The sequence below is a fragment of the Apis dorsata genome, unplaced genomic scaffold, assembly GCF_000469605.1.
Source record: "Apis dorsata unplaced genomic scaffold, Apis dorsata 1.3 scaffold_1, whole genome shotgun sequence".
In the NCBI taxonomy this organism is placed as follows: domain Eukaryota; kingdom Metazoa; phylum Arthropoda; class Insecta; order Hymenoptera; family Apidae; genus Apis; species Apis dorsata.
Window position 1 is genome coordinate 104,141 of NW_006263304.1, and position 10,108 is coordinate 114,248.

General features: G+C 28.2%; 1 long non-coding RNA gene across 1 annotated transcript; it reads left to right on the plus strand.

Moving 5' to 3' along the window:
- The first annotated feature begins 924 nt into the window (after positions 1–924).
- Positions 925–2,639, plus strand: LOC116184914. The gene is made up of 2 exons (XR_004149578.1): positions 925–1,215; positions 2,489–2,639. It is a non-coding gene; the product is annotated as an uncharacterized LOC116184914 (long non-coding RNA).
- Positions 2,640–10,108: the final 7,469 nt, after the last annotated feature.

The window sequence follows — 10,108 nt, forward strand, 5'->3', positions numbered from 1 at the left end:
TTATTCAGTCGAAATAAAATATGGAATTCCATTTGAATCACGAAGTTAGTTTATAAACTCGAAAATCGTGATACATTTCAAAGATTATTATCATCATCTAACTTCAACAAGAAGATACATTTTTCTCTACGAATTAATATTTATTTATTCACATCACAGTTCGAGAGAGACTTTTATTGCATGGAAAGAGGAACAGTAGTTTTTCCCTGAATTTGCTCGCAACAAAGTTGCTAACCTATCTCAATTCGCACAATAGGAATTTCCAAGAAAAATCCACTCTTTCTTATTCCGAGTGCTATAACAAGTCTACGTTCCATAGAATAGTTATCGATTTTTTGAATCGAATTTTTTCTTACTGATTGTAGAAAGCGCGTCTCTGGAAAAAAAAAACACTGACTGGTCTCAAAGCGAACTTGGATGTTCAGAGATTCAGAGAAGCGACAGGACAATGAAGTTTAAATAGTTTGACGAATTCAAAATTCAAAATCCCCCGTCTGTCCAAACGTTCGAACTTTTCAAGTTGAAAATGGAAAAGCTTTAAACTTCTTCAACTTAAACATCTGAGAAATCGCACGAAGCTCGATGTGAGAACTTGGTGAAACTTTAATCTATAAAAAAAAAAAAAAAAAAAAGGATGTGCTGCGAGGAATGTAGTATAGAAAGTTCAAGTATTATAAAATTATCAGCATATTCACGAAAAAAAAAATTAGATTGGAATATTGGTTGGTGAAGAAAGTTTGTTTAAATTTAACGTACAATTATAATCCTTCAAAGAGATTTATAATTTGATGATTATTTCAATCTTGAAAAGAAAATATGTCGAATTTTCTATTAATCTATAATTAAGAAAATTATAACGAACTTTTGGGTACATAAGGAACGACATTGTAACCTATCATTCTTAACGACCAATCATCCTGTCACGTTTTTACCCCATGAGAAATGCATCGAGATTTCGAGAAAATCCTAGAAACAGAACATTGGATAGTTCTTTTATTCGCATAAAATTTTTGGCAAAAACTGTATATTGTCACTGTGGGATGCTTTTAACAAATCGTCCGAAATGTTGCATTTTCGGATTCGTGGCATTAATCTTCAACTATAAACTTGCGTACACGAGGAAAAATTAGGAAAATTCCGACTTCCTTGCATGAAATAAATGCACGATCGTTTTAAATTCGTTGGAAACGGGTCAAGATCGAGGTAGTATGCATGGTTAGTAATTTAAATCCACAAAGTGAATATTTAAACGTTGTTTAGCTTTCCCCTTCCCTTTTTTCCCTATTTTCTGTACGTTTTATTTGCTTTTTAACCTCATAATGATTAATTCATAAATGATGTATAAATAAACGTAAATTAGATCGACATAGATTTGTTTAAAGTGGGTCAAAATCGTACTTGTATATATTTTTTTTCCTTATTTTTTTATTCGATTTTTCTCCTGCTTCCGTTTAATTGCTAATTAAAATTAAAACGATACAATTGTCTGGAATTTTATGAGGTGGAAATATTCACAATTTCGTGTGTGAAATTATTGAAAAGAAGATTAAAAATATGTAATGTACATATTTTTGTAATATATAGAGGATTAGCTATAAGATAGATTTAAATTAATAGAAAAAAGAAAAATATAGAATTAAAAGAAAATAAAATTAGTATTTAAAATTTTAATTATTTAAATTTTATTACAAATATTATTATAAATATTATATTTTCTAAATTGAAATAATTATAAAGAAATAATTTTAAATTATAATAATTCTACACATACTGCTTGTATTGAACTTGATGAAATTCAGTCTTATAAATAAAAGTCATTCTCGCCTTTGCCACTCACAAGTCTTTTGAGAATGTTTATCCTGCTATTCTCCATGACAAAGCAATGTCGGCATTCCTAGACTCGCGTATTTTCTAATCTATCAATCCTGTGACATCTGATAGTATACGAGTCACTAGTCATCCTTTGACATGTAGATTACACATCTTCACAAATTCTCTCTGGTTATATGGACTTCTGTTGTAAATCGTACGAAATTTAAATTACAAAATCAATCATTTTTGGCAATTTCTTACAAAATATATTTTATTATTATAATATTTACTTATAAATGATTAGACTAGTAGTATAAGACTATAATTCATCAGTCAAGTAAAGTAAAATAAATAGTATCGATCAGTCACTTTTCAGACTAATAGAATATGATAGCTATGCATATTCTGGTAATGCAAATAGTATATACATTAAATAATAGGAAAGCAAATAATAATTGTACAATTATCGGTATGTTGTAAATTTCTTCAATAACTTCAATTAATTTTACAATTAATATTCGGTTCAATATCATTTTTATATATATCATCTCATAAAAAATTTTTATTTATTAACCATTAATTATTAAAATATAATTATGACAATTTTCAAAATAACTTTAATATTTTTTATTTTATATTTAATTTTTTACACTAACAAAAACTGTTCTTTTTTCAGAATCGAGCAACTAAACAACTGAACTGTTTATTTGCAAATAATTTAGAAATAGAATTTAGAATAGGAATCTTTTCGAGAAAAATTTTCGCTGCAACAACGAATCGTTTAAATCATCGTTGACGTAGAACATTTGGAAAAAGTTAAGCAAAAACGGTGTGCAACACGATTTGAACAATGAAACGTCAAGCAAGGACGTGAGATTTCCATACATTTTAAATAATTCCCACATCTCGGCTTTTGCAGCAAGGTGATTTTACATTCAAATCTTCAAGCCACACACAAACCACGAAAAAATATTTTACCGAGATTCCAGGCTGGAGCTGGAGATTCGTCCAATTTCTAGTTTGCGTCTCCTTGTTTTCCTAGACGACATTAAAAAAATATTTCGTCGTTGCACGACGAAAGACGGGAACAATTTGTTTGGATCTACTCCCACGGTGTTCTGAATCAAGATATTCCACGAAGATATTTCTCGTTCCACTTTTTCCATCTTCTTTTTCTTGAAATCAGCCATTCTTTCTCCGTACCTTTTGTTTCATATCTCAGAAATCTAGTGCATTTTTAGACTAACATAAAAAAACGCATATAATTGCCATTTATGAATCTAATCAATTAAAATTCTCTGAAGTTGAAGTGAAAAATATTAACTCCTTAAATATTCCATAAAATTAGAAGGAAAAAGGATATGTTTTTAATCAATTTTGTGAAGAACACTGAAAGAAAAAAACAATGTATATGAAAGTAAGGAAAAAGTAATAATTTTAAGTTAACAAATTGAATAAAAAGAATAAATAATAAATAAATAGAAATAGAAGCAGAATCTTTTGTAATTCACTGAAAAAAATAATGATCTTAAATAAAAATTGAAATAAATTGAATAAAAATAGAGAAGAGAAATTTCTGATTTAAGAAAAAAAAATGTAATAATCTGACAATCGGGAAAAAAGTGTTCTCCCGTTCGACGTAAAATTATAAAATTTTAAAAGGTAGTATATACGGCAAAAATGCATAAGACATTTTGATTTTTTCGCAGTGGATTTTACGCAGCTCGCCCCGTGAATTGCAAAAATTGTTATAACATAAAACCAAAAGTAGCCAAGTTGTGGAGATTATCTGGCTATTTGAAAGCTAGATTTTTCTGCCACGATTTTTCCCCCAACGATGAGGAAAGTTTTGATTGGAACGACACCCGTTTTCATACGAGGCTTCATTAGACCTCCGAGTTATTAATTTCCGGAACGTTGACGACATTCACAGGAACGAATTCATCATTGCGGCCAACTCCGGCCGTAACTTTCGAGCAACTTGAAAGTGGCTGAAAATTTAATTAGATATTGATCTCGAAACATTCGGTACAATTAACTGTTAGTCAACTATATATTCGACATCTTTTTTTAAACATCGTATTTAAGGAAATGAATTTTATTCAAAAAATAAATTTCTTGGAAAATAAACTTGGAATGAAAAAATTTGAAATATAAGAAGAACATTAAATGTAAAAGAAAAAAAAGAATCTTCAATAATTCAAAGTATTTATATCTTTCATTTTCCACTCTTATTACCTATTCTCAATATTTCCAAATAAACACGCACATCACTTACGAAGAACTAAATTTTAGTCATCGAAAAATAAAACTATATAAAACTATAAGAAAGTTATATAAATACCAAGCAGTTCTACTTCCAAAATCTACCAAGAAAATTGTTAACAAGTATTCTTCTCAATCAAGAAATCTTTAACAATAATTAATACTCTGATTTGATCGTAGCAGTTGATTAATGACGGTCTCGAGTAAATTCATCAACGTGAACCAGATGGCCAATGAGCATCAGTATAGGATAGACACCCAAGGGTGCCGCGTGACCCGAATGAGGAATAAAAACTCCATCACCATTTTTATCTTCCGTCCACGTATTTCGGAAACGTGGAAACTCGCGAGAGATCGGTTGAAAGTTAATGGCCGACGTAACAACTCCGATGCGTTAATAAACCGGTTGCGGTTTATATTTAACCAGGAACATTGAAACGTGGCTGGAAGCTTCTTTCTTCTTTATTGAGAAACGTTCCAACGTGAGAGAGATTGGCGAGAGGGTGAGAAAATATCGAGAAATATTTAAGTATGCGATGTATCTGGTGGAAAAATATTGGGGCAAGAGCGAAGAAGGAGAGTGAGATAAATGGTGGAGCTTTGGGAGGGAAATGGAGGGTAAGTGTTTTAATCTCCAATAATTTTCGAGAAAATTCTATTCTAATTTTTAATTCACTCTCGTGACACGAAAATTACGTTTCACTTTATTTTTGTTGTTGTTGTTGATACAACGTATGAATATTAATGAAATATTGTATAGATATTTTTATTGCAAATGAGTTTATTAATGTTCTTTTAATTAATTGGAACGTAAAATTCGTAGAATAAACGAAATTTATTTTTATCTTTCGAATATTTGTTACTTTTCAATACAAATTAAAATCCTGATTTATCGTGAAACTATTCGTTTCAAAGATTTATAGAGATCATTTCTTCAGGTGTTTCATCAGGTTTTTCTTTCACTAGCATTTAAGGAAATATATTATCATTTAAAACTCTTGAGCCAGTTACGGTTTAGGAAAACAGAAGCTAAAATTAGCGCAATTTAGTTAGAAGTCTGTTCAAATAAATCATTCTGCCTTGTTACATCTTTCTTCCTCTGTATCCAACGACTTAACGCATTCCTCTCTAATCTCACATAACAATATAAAACAATTTTAATTGCATTTCGACAGAAGAAATTGACAAAAATGACAATTCTTTTAAAAAATAAAAAACAGAAATAAAAAGAAGAAAATTTTTTACATGAAATGAAAATAACAATTTGAGAATTGTTTTCAATGTTTTAATAATCGCATCGTTAAATTTGCAAAATTGTGACGCTATTTTGAATTTGTTACTTTGATAATATGTGTAGCAAATGTTCAAAGAAGTTTCTAAGCAATTCTTTATGAACATTTGCATCGTAAAGTGATAAAGCTTGTGAAAAGTTCATTATTGACTATTTAACTTTGCAACGATTCAAAATATACGATTTCTATTCTTTCATTTCGAATGTGGCATATAAAAATTTGAATCTATATTCAATATTTTTTTCATGGCGTACGATATAGTTTATTTAAAAAGTTATATTTTCGACAATATTATTTGGAAAATTTAAAGTAAGCTTTGCAGAACTTTTCTTCTTCTTCTTTTTAAATCCATATATTCTTCATACCATAAAACTTCGTATTTTATTTAAGTAGAAAATTTATAGAATTTAATTTGATTTTTACTATCTATGGATCATTCGAGTAATTATCGAAGAAAATTTTATATCCATTGGATATAAAATTATATTGGAAGAAGAAATTTATTAAATTCGTATTTACTCTCATGCCTGACCAATGATAGATCATTTTTACTTAGATGTTAAAACTTTGATTCATTTTCTATTCTAGATTCCAATAACTTAAAATTCAATATACTTTTATATCAATTTCGATATATTATATTGACGATGTACATCGAAATTTCTATGAAAAAACTCTAAAATTTTAATATAAAATTGAAAACATAATTAAATATATGACGCTGAAATTTCATCAAACATTTATTTTACTGATTTCGACCAACGGATCGTTTATCAAAAAGGGAACTTTGTTATCTGTGCGTCATATGCTTTCAAGGGTGGAAATATAAATATTTAAAGATTCGTTCAATAGTTAGGAACAATGCCACATTCTCAAAGGGATTTTTACTCTCGTTAGGTCTCTTCCTTTACGCAATATTTACCCTCCGGAAATTAACCCGCATTTTAAATCTACGCGCGCATACAAAATTAAATTTATATAGAATATTCCCTTCGTCTCTCTCGCAATCTTATTCAAAGAGAGAATTAATTATACATACAGTGTCTACGCAATTAACAAATTTAATAAACCAATCAATAAAAAATTTATTCTCAAAATATTGCTCCTTTAAATTTCCAAGGAAAATTATTAATTCTTAGAAGAAAATATATCTGTGAAATAAGCTTTAATTTTTAATCATTCTTAATTTCTCACAAAAATTTTTTTAAATGCTTCGATTTCATGGAAATATTTTTATTAAGAGTACTTTAACGAAACATTCATTATTAGACGTAAAATTCGCGTTAGACACGAAAATTTAGTCAAGTCTTCATTGAACAATTCATCAAGGTAAAAAATAAATAAATGAAATAAAAATAATCCAATAAATAACCAATTAAAAAATATTCAATCATTTTTACATAGAAGACGTAGAAAAATTCATCCTATTTATCGTTTCAACCTTGTTTACATCCTCAACTTGATCTCTCTTTTCAAAGCTGTCAGTCTGTGCACAAATGCGAAAATTTCACAACTTTGCATATCTGTCGTAAAATGCTCGAAAAACTCGACTCTATTAAAAGTTACTTGCATTGGAGTGTCAAATCAGAAATTAAAATTAAAGTCTATTACGATATACTGATCCCCGTATAATTTCATCCATCAGTTTTTATTAATCCTCCGGAATAACGAGAATTAAAGTTATCGTTTCATCCATTTATCCGTATATCGTATTTTTCGCATTCCCTTTCATTGATTCGTTTACGAGAAAGTTTCAAAAAAAACATCGAAAAAAAGAAAATGAAAGTCTCGACATTCTCAATTGCCGACATTCGTAATTTTTCCACTGTTTTATATATCGCGTGTGAATTAAAAAACATTCATGCAAAATGGTGAAATGCTTTTACGCGACAAAATAGATTCTGCTACGTGTGTTTTTTCTTTCTTGTTCCTTGTTTTCGAGAGAAAGAGAGAATTGTGCAGTTTAATGTTGCGAGTACGCTTTTGGAAAAGTTGTTGAGTGTTGTTCACTGTTGGAAAGAAGGGGAATTTTATTGATGTAAATTCCTCTTTAACCCTTTTTGTACTTAAAACAGGGGAAATTTTAATCCGTATTTATGCTTAGTCGATATCGTACAGTTTATTTTAGGTTGATGTAAATTTGTATCCGATCACAAGTTTGAAATTTAAAGTAAACGTTTATTTATTTTTACAGTAATTTTACGGTAAATAAGATTCATTTTTTTTATTTTTATTTGTTTTATTTTTTTTTCAGTTTATTTTATGAAAGTTATTGGAATAATTATTGGAAAGTTATTATTTAAAGTTTTCTTATAATTTATGTAATAGAATGTTACACTGCCAAAATAAATAATTCCAAGATAAATATTACAACACAGTTCCTTAGTTAAAGGTATGTTCCAATCTGTAATTTTAGTAGAATGTGTACAAACTAAAATTTACATATATGTTTTCAATTAGGTAGTAGCATATTTGCCATCATTTCAAACTATTTGTTAATATATCATTTTTAAACAAACATTTTAACGAAACAATTACACTAATAAATACAATAATAATAATAGAAGAGTGATTTTTATATTCTATATATTTTAGTAATTAAATTCCAAATTGCATCAATAGAGGAAACTAAAAGGAAAAGAGGAAAATAAAAGATAAAGAAATTCCAAATTGAAATTTATTCGTTCAAACATCTCCATCAAGGAAAAGGACGAGATAACGAGTTAAATGAAATATTAAAAACCAAAGAAATATCGAAATATCTAAAAGTATTCCAAATTTCGTTGGACTAAATAGAATTTAATTGAATCACAGTCATTCGTTGGACGAAATAAATCAAACATTACTGTCAATAATTATTTTTCAATAATGATGATTCATTATTCCATATTTAGAAATATTTAGAAAATATTTAGAATAGATCATTTGAAAGTAGATCATTTAAAGCGAAAAGATCATTTGATGGTAAAGAATTAATTTGTTTAAAATTATTTCAAGATCATGGCAGATAAAGATAATGATCAAAAAAGTTCAAGGCCATTTAAATATCATGTTGGAAGAATGAAGTAGAATAAATCCAATTTCACGTAAATTTACATGTCAAAATTTAATTAAAAATAACATATAATAGAAATATTAAAATGAAAAATTCTTTTCATTCCACTAAAAAAGACAAGGATTTTTTTTGTTTTGATTTGATTATTGATTGTTGGAATGAATCATTGAACTTGTCTGACTCACGTAAATGAATTCAGACAAAGAGAGACAAGTAGAATTCCCGATAATGAAAAATCGAGATCCTTTTATAAAGTAGAAACTTCGTTACACAGAAAACTATTGATTTGACGCGTTCCAAAAAAATTGGCTTCTTAACGAAGAAATCGAAAATTTTATAACTTTCTATCAAAATTGTTGTCAACTAAGGCGAAAGAAATAAATCTATTGAAATTTTCAATACCTTCGACATTTCCTCGAGGTATTCAAAAAAATTGCATTTTTAAAAATCCCCTTTTCGATTCGACAATAATGCTCTCGATATATATTCAATTTCCAAGATAGAAAGATTGAAAAAATGGCATCAGCGTGTTTCGCACGCTTCGCAATTTTGTTCGCGTTCTCGGTGAACATTTTTCAAATTTTTGTCACGCACCTAACTCTTTCTCCTTTCATTTCTCATGAATTCCGCGTTACAAATCTTGTAATAAATCCTGCGACGAATGTTGACGAATTCAGGTTGCAAAATCTGATAAAAGAGAAAAAAGAGAAATGCAGAAGGAAAAGTGCAAGACGGTGTTAAAGAAAAGGAGAAAGAAGAAAAAAAGAGATAGAGCGATAAAATAGAAAAAAATTATGGAGGAAGAAAGAAAAAGAATCAATAAATATGATTGAAAAAATTCTATAAAGTGAATATAGCAAGAAATATAAATAATGAATAGAAAAATGTGAAAAAAATATAATAGAAGAAAAAGATAATGAAACTGAATGAGGAAAGAATGCTGAAAGAAGTAATGGATGATAAAGATGGCAAGAGAATAAAAGAGGATGATAAAAATGATGAGAAATTGAGGATAAAATAAAAATAATATGAGAAAAAAAATAAATGGAAAAAAAATGAATAATACTTTTAAAGAAATTTAATTGAATTATCTTTATTTTATATTTCATCAACCATGTTCCAAACGCATTTTACGTACCTTAAACCTTTACTGTACTCTATTTGTTTGATCAGGCGGTGACCTATTCTACTTGTTTGAGTAAGGAACACGTTGTTCATTCACTGTTATTAAAGACACCTAAATTCAACATGATCGATCACTTGTGCAATACCACAACGACACGATCAATTTCTACGTTACAAATTTTCTTTCTTCCATTTAAGACAATAAATTACATTGTAGAATAATATATACAAATTAATTGTTAAAATTGGTAAAAATAATTGCTGTTTCAATAGACGAAAAAAAATTTTTTAGAAACTTTAATTATCTAAGTGTATTTTAGTATTGGACATACAAGTATATCTAAGCAAGAAATGTTCGATAAAAGCATTGGTACAAATACATATGCAATTTTTGTTTGTTATTTGAACTGCTAAAGAATCTATTTCTATGCTGTGCTCGAACACGATATAAATAATGGTTTAATTCCAAGAAAAAAAACAGAGTACAGAGAACGAAACGAAACAGTTTTGCGTAGAAATGAGCTGCAAGAAAATAGTAAAAAAAAAAAAAAAAAAAAAA